The 17,086-nt window shown below is 39.2% G+C and overlaps 1 protein-coding gene across 6 annotated transcripts in view; it reads right to left on the minus strand.

Moving 5' to 3' along the window:
• Nucleotides 1–17,086, minus strand: part of ENOX1 (ecto-NOX disulfide-thiol exchanger 1) — a 357,261-nt gene that overhangs the window by 270,916 nt on the left and 69,259 nt on the right. For all 6 annotated transcript variants that reach the window (XM_064714384.1, XM_064714364.1, XM_064714402.1 and 3 more), the window contains one exon: nucleotides 13,989–14,065. The gene's annotated coding sequence lies outside the window, so the exon portion shown is untranslated. Of the gene's footprint in view, nucleotides 1–13,988; nucleotides 14,066–17,086 lie in introns of those variants that run through there.

Raw genomic sequence — 17,086 nt, forward strand, 5'->3', positions numbered from 1 at the left:
TTCCTTGAGATGTGGGTTCGGGATTTCATTTCAATTCACTTGTGCTCTCTTCCTTAAATGTATCATTAAAGAACCTACGTGGGAGAAGCCCTATTTAAACCCATCTAGGTTCAACAATGGCAATAAAAAATGATTGCATGGTTAAGCTCATAGAAAGCCAAGCACAAGACCTGGGCCAGTATTCTTTTAATCAAATAATTGATATTCAGGCAACATTTTCTATGCAACAATTATTTCTTTTTAAAAGCCCCCAAAGTACTTGAATGAACTCAACCACTTGAGTGACTTTATTTAATTCTCATCATAATACTGTATTATAAATACATTGGAATATTTCTTAAGCTTTGTATATATTTTCTTTCCTAATCATACCACTAGAAAAATAATACCACACTCTGGGATAAAAGAAAAAACACTGTTATTGGGAAGAAGCTTCTTCTTTAGCTTGCCAAGCAGCCACCAGCCTTCCAAGCAGCAGAAATGGCATACAGTGGAGCTGCTATACAACACAATCAGAGGGGGTTTGGAGAGTTGCTTTGCTGTTTCCAAATGTACAATGACTGTTCTGAAACAACTGTGTTTTGCATGAGGAGGATTTGAAGGGAAGTAGGTGGCCACTAATAACAATAAACATTGTGCTGCTGTTAAGGATAGGGGGAGGAGGAGGGCAAGAGCCTGATGGCAGATTATTTTGTTTCCCTATGACTCTCTAAGAAGCACTTGCTCCACTGCTGTGATACAGCATCAGTCCACTGAAACTCTGGTCTCCAAAAGTTAACTTTTTTTAAATATGGTAATAACAATACAGCTAAATTGGTTTCTTGCTTTCTCTTGATGATTTCATCATCACAAAACTTTCACATTGAGTAGTGCTATGCATGAAGGGACACCAAAGACTTTTGCATTTTTACAATACAGGCAACACAGAGGAAAGAAAAAGAGAGAGGCGGGAAGGGGAAGAAGAAAAAAATTGAGATTATTTACTTGTCTTTAACAGGCTTGGATTACTTTCCAAGTGTAAAGAAATCGACCATACCATGCACATGTGACGGTGTCTGTGCTTCATCAAAATATATTTAAACAGCAGCTTCTTTAATCTATACCATGGATTGAATTCTACTCACCATGCAATAATTTCAGAAAGATTTTCCACAAGAAGGATGATCTCAGACTCCACAAAATACATCTTACCTGCTTCGCTCACATTTCAAATTACCCAGTCTAAATACTATCAACAAAATCAAATACATATATACAAACATATATATTTCCTTTGGAAAGAAATAATTGCAGCACTCTGGCTCTGCTAATTTAGAGGGTATTCCCTGGCCAAATCCCACTAATTATGACTCCCACCACCAAAATCCTGCCCTCACCAAGGCAAAGGACCGCAGGGCTGGAATAATTTACAAAGGAAGTCAACCATGCCATTAGCAGGAGCTGAGCTGCATGCTCTCCCCTTCTACCAAAAAAGCCAGAGTGGTTCTTGTATTTAATTAATCTACACCTGCTGTCATTTTTCTGGGGATTGTGCCCATTTGTGCAGACTACCAAGATTACAGAATAGCACAAATGCATCCAGCAAAGTGCCCTTAACAGGCATTTGCTTGCCAAAAGAGAACTATCCATATTCTCAGTGAGAGTTAGGAGCATTTGTGGTTAAATGGGAAAACATATTAATAGCTTCCCTGTTTCTTCTCCTCTGCAGGCTAATGTACTCCAGAAAGCAGATTTTGTTTCAAAAGAGCAGGAATATGTCTGGAAGAGCTCCTTGTTAAACTACTGGCTACATACAGATAATACCATCCTGGGGACAATTTTTTCCAGCTACTTTTAATGTGAAGCAGCATTTTCAAAATCATTTTTTCAGACAGCACTTCCACATGTGAAGGGTTTGAATTTTGATGGCCCTGAAGTAACAGTAATATTGCCTTTGCTGTAGAGCCAGCTCTGCAAGATACTAAATGTCCTTGACTTTCATTATTTAAAAGTGCACCTTTCCTGGTAGGATTTTACACTAAAAATAATCCTTTTAGGAATGCAGAGGACCCAGCTGGAGTCCAAAAATAATAATAATAGTAGTGATGTTAATAATAATTCTAATAATGAGTAGTTTATTGAGCCTAGCAGAATTTTACCTAACAAAAGGAGATGTTCCATATCTTGCTTTTTGTAGCCCAGCACCAACTTTTCAGTTCAACTTTTGTAGGTGCATTCCCACCAAACTATTCTATTTTAGTACATGTATCATCAGATAGAAACTGTCACACATTGATGTTAAGAGTTTGGTCAAGTGCTTGTTTGTTCATCCCAGGGCAGGAAATTCTCCTCCTTAAGCCGTGTGAGAAACTTCACCTCTTTCACAAGCAGATGCCTACACTCCTTCAGAGGGTAAGCAATATGGATCAGCGAAAATGCAGATAAACATCTAAAGAGTCAGCTAGGACAGACAGCATCTCCTGCTTAAAAGCCAGTGTTGGTATTTTGGAAATAACAATTATTCTACCAACTGATGCGTGGTAAAGATTGGCAAATGAGGCAAGAGTTCACAATTACCTTTTCTTACATATTCAGATATGCTAATACAGCTAACTTATGTCATGTTACCTTTTAGCTTCTTGAACTGTTTTGTTACTCTTCTGTTTTTGTATGCTCCACTTGTGCATTGCATAAGTATCACTTATTCAGTGAGGAGAAGGCAGGGGAGAGTGATGAACTTCCATTAAAATGGAAAACACGAGCCCAGAATATTTCATGTTAAGCATAGAGTGAAATTTGTTTTCTGATGAAACTAAAACAGACCCTTGAACTTAAAAGTCAATGACAGGAAAAAAAAAAATACCATGAAGATGTGATTTATAGTAGTAAAAGAAAGTTATTCAGGAGTCAATAATTTTTCAAAAGGATTAACAGAGCATATGCAGCATTTTCCATAATGAGATAGGGTAAGTATAGAAAGCTCAATTTGCATGCTATTTGGATTAAATTGATATTTAAACTGTTGATATCTAAAGTGCTGTTTTTGTGACAGTAAAGGTAGAGGTCCTGTACAGCCTCTGAAAATTAATATAGTTCAGAGAAAATTGTAAAAATTGCAATCCTTTTCATATCTAGTGGGATTTAAACTATACAAGAAGGATGGTTTAGGTGACTAAATTTCCATTTTTTATCATCAGGACACAGGGGCTAGCTGAAAAAAAAAAGGCATGAAGGTAACTTTTTGAATTCAGATGTATCTGCCTCTGGGATTCAACTAGGAATTTAATGCCAAATGGAAAACAGTAGGTAAGCATGAAAGCTGAGGTAATTTATCACTGCTATCTTTTCAACAGATAAGCATTTCTTTGTTTGAACAAGCACACATTACAGTACATTAAAAGAAAAATGTTTTGGACAGCACAGCTTCCATAGGGCTTCTACATAATGAAATTTCAGAAAACATTCAGTATAAAAGTTTTGGTGCACAAAGAAGATTATTAATTTTCCTTCTGCATGACAAATAGATAAATACCTCTATGCTAAACACAATTTTAAAGCACCATACAGTGTTCAGGTTCGTATTTTCAATGCTTCAGAAAGCACTGAGAAAGGTACTCAAATTATTAATTTCTTGACATATGCAGTTTAAAAAGGCCCAAACTATCCAATTGAAAACCACTGTTTTACTCTAGACTGCCACTTACAAACCCAACACTGAAACACCCTGATTTCTTTCCATCTCATACATCAGTACCAGTCATAATGATTCCGCAGACCCTCTTGCTGCAACATCACTATCTTGTGTTTGTGCTGTCAGCAGCAGGCATATCAGCAATCTGTTTCACTTTTGGTCATCTCGGTGACTGATCGATCGGAATTTAGTGAACGGCTCTTTGGATGGTGCATGTCCCATCCCAACTCCTTTGGATCAGCAAATTAAAGAAGAGCAAAGAACTTTACAGCCCCTTCTCCTCCTCAAATGCTTGTAAGGGAAAAATACAATTCCTAATTAAATAGAAAATATAGCTACCATGAATAATAAATAGAAACAAAAGGAGGTTGCATTGGTACCTATCAGGTAAAATGGAGGAGATTCTAATATGTAGTCCAATGTGTTTTAGAAGTGATAAAGACAACTGGTATCTGGAAGAATTAGTAGTAGAGGAAATAAATTATTATTTTGATTTTCTGTTGTTTTCTCTTCTACATGATTAACGAAAGGCTGCCAGGTATCGCATTGAGACTTCAGTGCCAGATGTGACTGCTGATGCACTGATCATATCAAAATGGAGGGGCAAAAAGAAGCTTTAAGTCGAATTAGAGTTTATAGCAAACCTATACCATTGTACCAAATGTTTCCATCAATGTAACCAATCTGCAGAGAGAGAAAGTAGGTTGCCTGATCAACACTTCGCCTGCCACAGCTGATAACTATTGGAAAGAAGAGGAGAACCGTGTTCTCTTAAGAGTGAAAATGCAAGCACAAAATAAGGAAAAAAGAACTAGAAGACTGTCTGTAGACAGTCAAAGAAGAAGAAAAGGCAAGGAAGAAAAGGCAACAAAAAGGATCCTAGAGATTCTTCTCTGTGTCACTGAATCTTTGAGAAAACCAAAGACTCTAAAAACGAACAAAGAAACTACCTTTTGGAGCAGAAAATACCTTTTTACAATGGAAAGGAAGGAGGGAAAGACTTGAAGCTAAATGTGGAAGCCAGATATAAAAAAGTTAAATCAGTGAGAGAGAAGCTGCAGTATGCACAGTATTATGTCCATTTTATTTCCATGTTCTCAAACACAATGTCAAAAGCCACAGAGTTTTAAAAAAGTAAAGATCTAGTCCAGGCTCGCAGCTCTTGCACACTGCACATGGTGTTAACCTCCCTTTTGCCCTGGGCCTCCAAAACCACTCAGCCCTCTATTCAAACTTGAGAGTAGAAGCAGATCTCTGAAGAAGACCACTCCTCTCCTAGTCCTTTAAAGACTTCTTGACTAGACAACATATTTTCTGCACATTTCAAATCTTGAAAGGATTCATATTTGAGCTTTTAGCTTACGGCTCCCAGATGAGGTTCAATCCAACAAACTCAACTGATGGATGGGCTTGCAAATTTGTCATATGCTTCTTGAGACATTCACTACTTGTAAATATGGTGAAGCTATGTACATTCTTCCATGGATGATAATACCTTGCTCCTTTGGCTTAACAGGACACAGTTCTGCACACCTGACCAGACAAAGCCTGGCACAATCCCAAACCAGCCTGCAAAGAGGCCAGAACAGTGCCATAAAGAAGCCTTCACCAAAGATCAGCCGGGAATGACAGGTGTATGTATGGATGAATCTGTAGCTGGGTCATACCCACAGCAGAAGCAAGAATTTCTCAACAGTTCTTCCCATTTCAGATTTTCGAAAGGACAATGTGAAAATTCATGTCTGCTGAGCTGGAGGCAAGGACAAATGCAAGAAAGATGATAATGTGACACAATGAGGTGACAAACAAGACAACAATAAGTCTGCAGCGTAAGTAAGTTATATAACCATTTTCTGAGTTGTCTGGACTTTGTGTACAACTCAGAAAAATACCTATACTCTACGAAGAAAGCATATTGCAGCAAGTCCCTGCACTGATTTAGGATGGTTGCATTTACCTTTCCTTACAAGCCATCAGAGAGACAACTGTACATTGTGTAAATACAGTTGGGACACGAATTAATTTCAAACCTATCACATAATCTGATGAGATTTCCCTAGAGATCTCCTAGCACTTTGCAGCACTGTGAGCCATTATTTCCATACTTATTGGAAATAACGTCTGAGCCCAGGCAAGGCACAATATTCCCACTGAGAGTTGTCATGACGGGAATGGAATTAATTCATATTGTCACTGGATATATCCAGGGTCTTTTTGGCATTACTACCATGTAGCCCAAAATATATTTTAATCCATGACAATACAGCAGGCCACATAACATATAATTTGGGGTGTCCTAAATTTGGACATAGATTCCCTTTTACACAGAGAGACCACAAATCACCTTTTCCTGTATTTACAGAAGCCTGATGCAGCTCCATCATTTTCAGTGGTTGAGCTCCTGGCTTACACCCCTGTGGAATCAGAACTGTGTCTGTGACATAACAGAAGCATTCAAGATCCTTTTAAGATGCAATTTATTAGCAAGATAGACCTTAATCACAATAAGCTGTGATGCTGGCTGTCATACTTTAGAGGATGAGCAAAAAGCTATAGATTTTTTTTATCGCAGTTAAATTAATTGACACTTCTTATGAAGTTACTTATCTACTTTAAGCATTCTCCATGTGGCTGCTGTCACCAGATGTGGACAGATCCCCTTCTGCTTCACTAGGAAACCAGCCATGCTGGAATTTTTGGATGACTTGAAGACTCACCTATGTTAAAATCATTTTTATATTTCCAAGCCATTCTCCAGAAAACTTTCACCAAAAATTTCTGGCTTATTTTTGCAAGCAAATAGTCTCCATTCATAGTTGATCTGTTTTTCTTACCTGATTCATATAAGCATGCTTGTAACACTGCAATTTGTCACCACAGAAACAACTGTTTGGTCACCATAGCTGATGTCACAGAATGAATCAAGCATGAAAATCATGGAAAGTATTTAAGAAAAAAAACCAAAATCATCAAGCACACAGCTTTCTAAACAAATTAATTAACCATTTGGAACTACCCAGAAAGAAATTCAATTAAATATGATGCTTTAGTTTCAGTTTTCAGAAATTTTTAGGGTTTTTTTAAACTTTTTATGTTTCTCTGTGGTTGGCAGCCACTGAGCAAAATCCTGTAAAATGGGTTCTAGCAGCCCTGCATCACAGCCAGCATCACAACTCACAATGAGATTGCTGCAGCCTCAAACCCATCTCTCCCAAAACTTTCACAGGAGGCTGAGACACAGCAGTCTCCTCCCTGAGGGTATGCTGAGACCTGACTTGTCCACTTAATTAGCCACTTAACCGTTTTAGCAAAAGAGGCTGAACATGCAGCTGTCTGCAAACAGCCTACCATTGCCCAGCAGCTTTAAATATTATATATCTATATCTTTATCTATCTCCATTTTCCTGACAGAAATAACCTAAGGCCAGAAATCTTTTCAGCTGCTGTGCCCTACCCATGTGGATGCTACAGTGATGTCTATTTTATGGATCAATGTTGATTTTCATCCAGGATTCTGTAAAGCTTTGAGGCAAAAACCTTGGAAAGGGAAAGATACCATTTCATAATCCAGGGCAGCCTTTTGGAGATTGACTCATAACTCAAGTACAAATACTCATTTTTATTTAAATTTTATATTTCTGTATTTAGTAGGAAAAGAGACAAACCCATGTATTATTTTGGCTAACTTACAAATTGCTTATAGCTACTGGCAACACAACTAAAAATGGCATTCCAAGGTGATTCTAATTTTAGCAATAATAATAAATCTTATTTACCATATTAGTCTTAAAGTTCTATAATTTTGTCACATTTTCCATTAAAAGATAAGCTCAACTTTATTTCTCAAATTGTATCATTGATGCTGCCTTAGAAGCAGCCACTTTCATCACTATCACATGTAAAATCTCTGTAGGATTAAACTTTAGGAAACACTCTTACAAAAAAGAAGTGCCTCTAATTAAATGTAATTAATTTACTAGTGCCCTGCAATTGCAAGTATTAAAAAATAATATAAACCTCAAGCATTTTTTTTGTTTTGCATGTGAAAAATGCTACAATCACTCTTTTCAGTGAAAATACAGAGGAAATAATATTAGGTGACAGCAAGTTCATCGGAGCAGGTCAATTGAGATTGTCAGGATTCATTAGCATGTGTGTGACTGGTAAATAATTGAGTTAATTTTAGGCTGAGTGACATATTTAGAAAACTATGAATCACCTTATTTGGTGAATTTAATCAACCTTTGCTCTTCCCTGGATAATTCAGTGTACATCTGCAATATTAAGTTGGAACTGACTCTTCACTCTGTTGCCCTCACAAATGCTAGTGGTTTGCAAAATTTCAAAACCATCAACTGTATTAAATGCTGGCTTCCAACAAGGATTTAAACACAAATAAAGCACCATAACTACAAAGAAAACAGAAGTGAACAAACAAGCAAACAAACAAAAAAAAACTTCCTAGAAGCTGAAGAAGTTACTTTCTTCAACTAAAGTTTTAGCAAGATTTAGCTGAAATCTCTATTTGCTGTGTCTCTAAGAATAAAAATGCTTAAGTCCGCAAGATAGCAAAGCAGAACAATTATTTCTCTGGAAACTTTCCCAAAAAATAGCTTCTGTTTGAAAAATTTAGTCAATCCTCAAATGCTTCTTTGTGACACCCCGTTAGCCCAATTATCTCACATTGCAAAACAAAAACATTGCACTGCATATGGATGTTCCAGCTTTGGCTCAGAAAAATGCTACTTTCAACAGCAGGAAACATCTTTTTTCAAAACTTCACTTCATTTGGAAGTAAGTCACAATTTCTACCATTCTTTTACTTTTCATTGCATGTCTTCTGATCTATTTAGAGGGTTTCTCTTCATTTCTGGAAGACATTCTATTAGCACTAGATTTTATATTGAACATGACAATATTTAGGTAACAGTGGACTTTTCTGTGTAAAATCTGAGCTGTGATATGCTCTAGCAAAAAGGCCAATTACTCATCATTTTGTAGTTTGGATATGCAAACAAGTTGCTTGTGGATTACTGGCAGCTATGGCTTGGGCTCTGACACTTAACTGTTATTAGTACACAGAGCAATTAATGTAATTATAAATATGGGGAAAATATCAACATTATTTATAGTAGTTAGTTATTAGGAGGTAAAATACTTTGTCAGCTGTAATACAATACAAATTGCTGCACAGCGTTCAATGCGATTGTAACACACATATATTCAAAGTACTACAGTTTATATTCTAGGTCTGTCCTCCAGGGATCAATTTATGATACTCTGTGCTGGGTATTTTATCTTGACAAAATAAGGACACTTTGTTCATGTGCAGCTACATTTGGCTACCATACGCTTTCTGTGTGGGTAGGATTCCAGATCCAACCCTTGCACAGTGAATAGGGATAAACATTGGGATGCACGGGAGGCATCTACACAGAAAGCACCACACAAGTGTGCACCTGCCTCTCCAATTTGGAAACATTTTCCTCAAGCTTGTATCAATTTTCTTCATTGTTGGCATTGCTTTCTTGAGTGTTCAAGCTAAAAATCCCACTTGGACATTTACCATCTTCACCCCATGCATGCAGAGGATGTAGTGACAGGCAGTGACTCTGCAGGGGAGGTTTGGGAGGTCCATTGAAATGATCCATGCAGGTGACAGACAGCTAGGTGGGCAATGTAACATGGACAAAGCACACTCCCATAGGGGAATGCTGCTTTCTTCCATACTCAAACTCATTAATCCATTTAAGCAGAAATGCCTTCATTTTCCTTCTTTTTCTTGCACTTGGAATTAAACTCCTGTTCAGAATTCAAGAAGTTACAAACAGCAGCCAATCTTAAACAAGACTATTTCAAAGCTCCTTATTAGTGCTTTATTTTTGAAGTCTGACAATTGTGTCACCCATTACTGACATCCCCAATTATTAGCACCATGTGTTACTGGGTAGCATATGGCATGTTTAGCAGCGGGACTCAGCCACCACCACTCCAGTGAATTAGGAGAAAAGTTGCTCCCAGGTACCAAAGTGGTGTCCTTGTAATCACCTATCATAAACACACATTTTCCTAGCTCTGCCAAAGGAGACAAAGAGATGCAACATCATGTCAAGTCAGAAAAGCAAAATAACTTTGATTGATAAAAGGGACAACACAGCAGAGGTGCATATTACTAAAAACAGCGTACCTAGATGGGGAAGCAAATTAAATATTAACAGGGAACTGCTAAAAGCTGACACTTTCTCTAACCAAAGCAAATTGCTACTGCCCAGTTCATAATGGCTGATGCACAGTCCTGCTTTATTTCCCAGCTGCTCCATGAGACTGATTCAAGCTCACTGAAAACAGTCCTTTTTGGATGCAGCCTCAAGTAAGAACAAGAACAGACCAAATATCTCAGTCTAATTGATTAAACAGTTCTGCTTAATATCATTATCTATGGTCTGGATAAGGGGATCAAGTGCACCCTCAGTCTCCTTGCAGAGGACACTAAGTTGGGTGGGAATGGTGATCTGCTGGAGGGCAGGAAGGCTCTGCAGAGGGATCTGGACAGGCTGGATTGATGGGCCAAGAACAATTGTATGAGGTTCAACAAGGCCAAGTCCTGGGTCCTGCTCTTGTGTCACAACAGCCCCATGCTACAGGCTTTGGAAAAAATGGTTTGGAAAGCTGCCTGGTGTAAAAGGACCTGGGGGTGCTGGTTACCAGCCAGCTGAACATAAGCCAGCAGTGTGTCCAGAGAAACTTTTCTATCAAATCATGGTTGGATAAGACAGAAGTACTACTTTTCTACTGGTTACAGAATAGAAGATCCATGTATTACTTTTTCCTGGTAATACTACTAAGCAAAAAGTCAGTTTGAAAGTGTTTCCAAAGAGGTAAAATATTTGTGTTTTTAAGAAAGCTCAGTGCAAAATTCAGACTATTTCCTGACAGTTGGTATCTGAAAGTTCTTTGTTTGATCAGAATGCCTTCTTTTTCTTTAAAGAAAACTAATTTGCTTAGTTGGTATAGAGTATGTATTCAGTGTCCCCCTTCCAAGTGTCACATCTCAACATGGTGTAAGTCACTCTGCACCTCTGGAAGGGTCTTGTGAGGCAGACAGTCCTTCAAGGCTCCCAGCCACCTCCCTGGCCCCTAGGGGAGGGGACACCAAAGGACAGCAGCCTCCACAATGGGTGACCACTGCCTGCTGTCACTCGGCAGCAATGCCCACGCAGCAGCGCTGAGGGGCTTCATGCCCGGTGCCAGGGCTTTGCTCCATGCACAGACCTTCTAGCTGAACTTTCTGCCTGCTTGTCACATTTAGCTTTACTTTCTGTATTTAACGTTTCAGATTTGTGTGAAGTTTTAAAAAAAAAAAAAAGTTGGAGCGTGCCAGTTATTCCTCTGAGGTTTCAGAACACTAACTTTGCAGTTCTTCTGCTGTTTGGCACAGGCTGCCACAGATGGAAGATGGATATCTGTCCGCCAATGTTTAAAGAGGACCAGATTTTTTTGTTTAAAATTTTTTGCTGTTCAGCACTTACAGCCATACAATCAGCCAGACCAGCCCTTCTCTCCATAACAAATGCATTCACAAAATGAACAGGGGAGACCATTGCCTGCACAGGATTCACACACCCAGAGATGTCTGGGGTGCATTGGGACTGCCTTGATGGATAGTTTTGGAAAGAAAGGGGCCAGCTTTTTCTAACCTAGCTTGAAAAGCTCTGAAACTCACATACCCTTCTACCGCAAGGGAGCTCATTTAATGACAAGGAAAACAAAGTTGTCCAGTAGCCTTTTCAGCAATGTCAGCCAGGAATTTGCTAATTTTGAGTTAGTCCAACCCAAATATCCGAGGAAAGCTGTTGAATTGGTGCATGCTCTTGCTAAATCAGCTGTGTTCCCTTGCCTGCTGACGGCTGCCGACTTAGCCTGACCTCAAATACTCCAGCTTCCTCCCCCCAAGTGTTACAGTCACTCTCTGCTATCACACCTGATCTTTCACAAAAGTTCCTGCACCTTCCAGGCTTGTCACAACAGCCCTTGGAGCATAAGCTGAAGCCAACTTGACACAACAGATTTCCTTTTTCCCTTGGAGACACGCATATGCCACAGAGACTCAGCTCACCACCTATACACTTCAAGCACTCCTGAGCACACCAGGTGGGATAGCACTTTTGCAAACTGGGCAGCACTGCTGCTTCCTTTTCTTCACCCCTTTTTTTTCCCCCTTTTTAAAGTAAAAAGTCGGCTAAAGCAAGTTTGTTTGAAGTTCCTAATTTATACTCAGTGAGCTGTCTTGGGCTGTGTCCAGAATTGGCAGAGAAACATTGTCGACGTTTCCTGGAACCCCTATGCACAGCCTAGCAAATGAAAGCTTTCTCTTCTGCTCCAGCATCCCTGGAGCTTGAATACTTCAAGGATTAAGGATTTCTTGCTTATGCAGAAAGGTGGTGCCTGCATGACTGTGTGCATGCAAGGAGAAGTTTTCAGGAGCAGCAGAAAGTAAGTTATATCACAAAGTCCTGCAGTGTTCACTCCTTTCTTCCTTCCTGCATGACACCTTGGGGAAAATTCAGGGAGAAAATGAATGCTGCAAAACGACAGGCACTGGACAGTGTCTGGTGGAAAGCAGGTAAACTTGCTACCCCAGGGACAAGGGCATGGCTGGAAGGAGGGGAGAATCCAGACGGCTGGCTCTCTCCCAGCTGGGGATGAAAAAGTCACAGGTGAAGCAGGGCCACGTGCCTTACTAATAGCAGCAGCTTCCTGCTCAAAATAAGAAGCAGGTTCACACATTTGCTCTCCAGTTGGGTTCAGACGTAAGCTGCAACACAGATGTTCACAGGGCACAAAGGGGACACCCAGCAGAGCTGGCTGCAAAAGAAAATTTACAGGAATGACAGCAAGTTGCCTTTTACAGCAGGCTCTCTAGAGAGGCAGTAAAAGGAAAGCTCATTTCGCTATGATTTTTTTTTCCTGAAACTCCTCCTTGTGTAAGGTCTCACTACAGCTAATATCTCCAGAGACTGCAAATGAATTAAGAAGGGGAGAAAACATAGAAAAGCAAAATAAGAAAGCAGAGTAGAAAAAAAGCAGAAGACATGAGAGTCAAGGAATGTATCACAAAAGGGAGCAGTGAGGGCACACCAATAGATATGAGAAATATTAGGAAAACATAAACATCGGAACATTGATCTTTTGCACACACTCTGAAAGGATGATTAGACATCCCACGGGATCCTCTGACAGGCCTGGACATGGGTCTGAACATCCAGGAGCTCCAGCAGTAGGACATTAGGTGATCCAGGAAGGTACCTGACCCCATGCATAAATTGGAGACCACCATTCTTCTCCAGCTTTTGCTAAATATCTTGGGACCTACAGGTGAAGCATGCTATGAAGATGTGTTGCATTCAAATTCTTACAGAATAAGCAACTTAGTGCAAAAATCCATTTTTGTGAATTTCATGCACAAGCATTTAACCTCTCCCCATTTTTAAATCTCTTCAAAGTTTCTCACACAGATCAAGGTAAGTCCAGCTGTTACATCCAGTATTCAAGAAACCTTTCACTCCTTCCAACTGAACTGAATCTCAAAAAAATTGCCTAGGTCTATGAACTCTTTTGAAAGAATAAGAACTTCTAAATCTTCTCTCATTCAACTTTCTCCATTGCTAGGAGTTCAGTAGAACTTCAAGAACCATAAAGTGTGATCTGACTTTTAAAAAAGAAATCACCTGAAAATTGCTTTGTTATATGCAAGAATGTATTTCTGAAACTGCCTGAATATTCTCTGTAAACGATTATCGTAAGATGTGAGCATCACTGAAACACCTAAGAAGAAAATTTCCAGGAACTTCAATGTACCCAAGTTTTCAACCTTCATTTCCTTCCCATATTTAGTTATATTCATACATTTACTACCTTCAACAGTTGCAAAAACGTCCCAAAGGAAACACAGCTGTAAAGCCAGGTGAAGCACAGACTCAGGTAGGAAGGGATCAAATAAGAGCCACTTCTTCTCACTGATTTTACCTTCAAAACTTCTTACTTGCTTGTTGAGACTCACCTTTTTGTTCACTCTCAAGTTTGCGGGTTTGGCTAAACATTAATCTCTGAGCAACTGTGAACGTCATAACCTTCCAAATTTCTGTCCTACAATAACCATGTGTTATTGAAAATTCAGCCTGCAAAGATCCATCACAGCATCCTGTTCACAGAGGCTGAGATTTATCAAGAGCTGTAAGAGCTCAACATTAAACTGTCAACAAAACTCACACAGTCCAAACCATCCAACACAAAGCATGAACGTATCCATTACACGTACCTATTTATTGCAGATACTTTCCCAGTTTCAAGAAGCATATAATCTTGAAGAACTGCTTCAAGTTCAGAATCCAAGATCTGATAAAAAAGATAATATATTTTTAAAGTCATTAAAAGTATATGACTTAAGCATATAAAATGAAAAAATATATATATTGTGCAAAATTGCTGCTTAGAAATGAGCCCATGAGCCAGTCCTTCTGAAGCTGTGCATCACCTGAGACATGTTGTGGGTGACAACAATGATGGTACGGTAATTTATAATACATTACATTTAAGGTATATAATATTGTATAGATTCTTAAAGAACTTCTACACATGAGTTCAAAATTAGTAGAAAACTCAAAACAAATCCCAAGATTTTCAAATAGTAATTTTGCTAAAATCATTTGCAATGAAAAAACAAACACAATGTACTGAGTATGAAAAACTGCCAGTATCAGAAAAAATAAATTATTTAGGAAACCACAAGTATCCTTATGTGCATTTAAGGAGTATTTTGCCTTTAGCTTGCAGCAGAACAGTGACATGAATAGGGAAACCACATGAAAAATCAAGGGTATCCTTAAGTGCATTATTTCTTTAATGTTCAGAAATGCTGAACATGGCAGTTCTGTTACAGGTGTGAAATTATGGATGTACATCCTTGTAAGGATACATATAAAACCTAATCACAATTAGTCCCTGAGTCTCTGTAAATTTTCCTGGTGATTCTCACACAGTGACCCTGAGCATAATGCATTTATTAAACCTGATGTGCTTAACAAAGCAAAAAGGAAGAAGATGCAGCAGTAGAAAGAAACAGGCTCAGTAGACCAAGGAAAGACACAAAGGAGAAAAAAAAAAAAGAAAAGGAAAACTGGGAAGAAAGTTCATGTGTCCAAATGCATTTGGTCTGGTCTCTGTTCTGCATAATCACCATCATTAGTACATGCTCTATTGAGTATTTTGGTGGCACTATTGGCAGCTTTGCATTCTGCAACAAGAAACGCCATTTCACACAGGACTGCCACACAGGCACAGCTCTTAAAGATAATTAAGAGCCCATATTAAAAAAAGTCTTGTCTCTTTTCTTTGCACAGAGTTTTCCCTGAGCTTTGCACAGCAGCTGTGCTACTGGTACCTACCACATGACTCCCAGTGAAGGCAAAGAGAATCAGCTATAGAATTGTCTACGCCCACTATGCATCAATGGTCACCAGTAGGGAGCACCTATGTGTCCCAGCTGAAGAGCAGACATTTGCTTCTCCAAAGGATCAGCCCACCCAAGGAGTCCTGGACTCCCTCTGTTCCCTTCTGTGAGCTGGTAATTTTCAAGCAGAGAGATGAAATGTAAATATCAGCATGGATAATTATTTCACTGCTCATTTTTTGCAAGATAATCAGACAGAAAGATAAGACTCACTCTGAGGAACAGAAGCAGTAGAATTTTTTATCCAGCAACAGCATGAAAGATTCTGCCAATTCCTCTTACAAAAGCAACAGTTCTCTGATTTGTAGCTGCTGCCTACTTTCATGTGCAAGAACAACAGAAATCCCTCACTGGTCTTCTCTACATATTTTCAGGCAATCACTGCAAGCATGACAACTTCTAGGATTATTTATTCTATGCACTGTGTAGCCATTCCTGCTGTTGATATCAGCTGCAGACAAGCCAGGCTCAGAAGCTCAGATTCAATCACACAGGCACGAGTAACATCACTACATCTCCACCCTTTGCACCTCCTACTCAATTCACCAAAAGAGATTTCCACAATAATGCATAATCACAAAGAGAATGTCATTAAAGTGAATCTCAGCAAAATACCATCTCTTAAATGAGTGGGAGCTACCTATTAGATAATACCAATAAAAATCTGCAAGATCAGAAGGTGGTCAAAGTTTACCCTTTATTTTCTACAGTAATGTCCTCCTTTTTTTCCTACAGTAATGGCCTTCCTTTTTTCTACTTCTTCATAAGTTAGCCTTGTAACAACTTTTATCCACATGGAATCACAGAAAATCTCCAGTTGGAAGGCACCCATAGAAGGCATCCAAGAATCACTGAGTCCTGCTCTCTGCTCCTTGCAGGACTACCTAAAACTAGGGCAAATGACTGTGAGCATTGTCCAGACACTCTCTGGATTCTGACAAGCTTGATGCCATGACTATTTCCTTGGGGAGCCTGCTCCAGTGACTGACCACCCACCCAGTGAAGCATCTTTCCATAATGCCCAATCTGAACTTCCCTGCAACTTCACTCCATGTCCTTGACTCCTATCACTGGTCCCCAGGGAGAGGAGATCAGCTCCTCCACCTCTGCTGGCCTCTCCTGAGGCACCCCCTAAGCTATGTTTTCCCTCTTATTTATCCCCTTCATTTCTTACCCAGTTTATGACCGCCCATTTTACCTTCACTCGCAAGGCCTCTGCAGCTGACAATAAGCACTCATCTCACCACATCTTGACAGGAATTACCACCCATCAGACGTAGCACGTTAACCACCTAAATATAGGCTGTTCCCTGGCTGAAACATCTTCAGCCAAGTGACCTTGAAAACAAGTAGAGATTCCAGGGACTGAACTGTCAGGTCCTGCAAAACTTGTGTCATAAAGGTAACCTTCAAACTGACCAAGTGTAAAACCCTACTAATTCGATAATGCATGAAATTATATTTCTCACAGGCACATTTCACGGGATTGTTGACCTGGGAATTTCTTATGACATATTTACAGAGAAATGTTATGAATTATTGCATGGCTGAGATAGCTCTGTGACAGAATGTTTGCGACCAAAGATAAGAACAATTGTGTGTTAAGTACAAGCATACAATTTGCTGTGCATAATATTAGCAGGGTTTATTTTAGAATTGACCACCCACCTGACTGTTCCAAAAAACCTCCTGGAGCTCCTACAAGATGCCAGAGAAAGTTTTCACTTGTAGCAGACTTTCTGTCTTTAATAACACCAGCTGTCGCTTTTACAAACACATTATGCCCTTCACATATTATCCCATATTCTGTAAACACCAGAAAACCCCAAACTCTCCCACAGTTATTAACATCTGCTTCACTTACTGATTCTGACAATCTGAAGGACAAAGGCATGATTTAACAGATT

Source organism: Zonotrichia leucophrys, chromosome 1 (assembly GCF_028769735.1).
Source record: "Zonotrichia leucophrys gambelii isolate GWCS_2022_RI chromosome 1, RI_Zleu_2.0, whole genome shotgun sequence".
Lineage (NCBI taxonomy): Eukaryota > Metazoa > Chordata > Aves > Passeriformes > Passerellidae > Zonotrichia > Zonotrichia leucophrys.